The sequence below is a fragment of the Octopus bimaculoides genome, chromosome 11, assembly GCF_001194135.2.
Source record: "Octopus bimaculoides isolate UCB-OBI-ISO-001 chromosome 11, ASM119413v2, whole genome shotgun sequence".
NCBI lineage: Eukaryota > Metazoa > Mollusca > Cephalopoda > Octopoda > Octopodidae > Octopus > Octopus bimaculoides.
In genome coordinates this window covers 24,044,823-24,045,900 of record NC_068991.1, presented here as the reverse complement: position 1 = coordinate 24,045,900, position 1,078 = coordinate 24,044,823, and positions in this window count along the sequence as shown.

Genomic DNA, 1,078 nt, shown 5'->3' with positions numbered 1-1,078 from the left:
ATAAATTTTGTACGACTCTGTTATTCTTTCATTCTTTCCTTCTTTCTATCAGCCCCTTCACACTTACTTTGTTCTTTCCACTCTTCTTTCTTTCGTTCCCCCTCTCTCACATTTCCTAGCTTTCTCTTCATTCTCACCTTCCCTCCCCTTTCACTTCACTCTCTCCCTTTTCTTTTTTTACTCGTCCCTACCTAATTCTTCTATTCCTCTGCCTCTACCTCTCTCTCTCTCTCTCTCTCTCTCTCTCTTCTCTCTTCACGTGACCGGTGTTCGGCCAAGCCTGACCTTTCTTTCTTGGCTCGACTACCATCCGTGCATATATTTCTCCCTATGCTTGTCATCTCTTATGTTCCTGCCGTAAGGCTTCACCTCCACACACGCCAGCTTAATTTAATTCGTCCTTAGTCGAAAGACATAGGTTGTTAATGTCTTTTATTTGTATTTGTGTACCATTTCTCCGTTTTTTCCGTCTTCTTTTCGTATACATTCGCTGCTTTCTTCCAAGGAATCTAGTGCTCTGAGCTAAGTTTTTCCTTGGCGCTGGCCAGATTGGAACAATCTCGAGTATAACCAGCCGAAATTGCAAAGATAATGTGGAACTCGACTGAAGAAAGAAAGCTCCGAATGACCCGTCCTTGTTTTTTATCGTCTGTCTGGATGTTTGTTGTCCCTTTTTTGTATCATCTAACTGTATGGATCTTTTGCGTTCTTGTCCCATTTTTTGTATTCCTCTCCCAATCCCTCATCTTCTCCGTCATCTTCTTCTTCCTTTCCACCACCTCCTCCCTTACTTTATTATTACTACTGCTGTTTAGAATAACACCTACGCAAACATTATAAACAATACAGATCACTACGACCATCAACAGGTCAATGTTTGGACACCCAACCAATTAACACTCTGCTACTATCATAGCACTCCTTCTTCGAACCCACAAGAGTTAATAAGTGAAACAGAGACAGGCAGAAACAAGAAAAATGCCCCTGTTATTTGAATACTATACAACAAATATGTCTTTAAAAAGACTTTTCTTTTAAATTTACCAAAATTTAATTTTTCAATAATTTTTCAAAAATT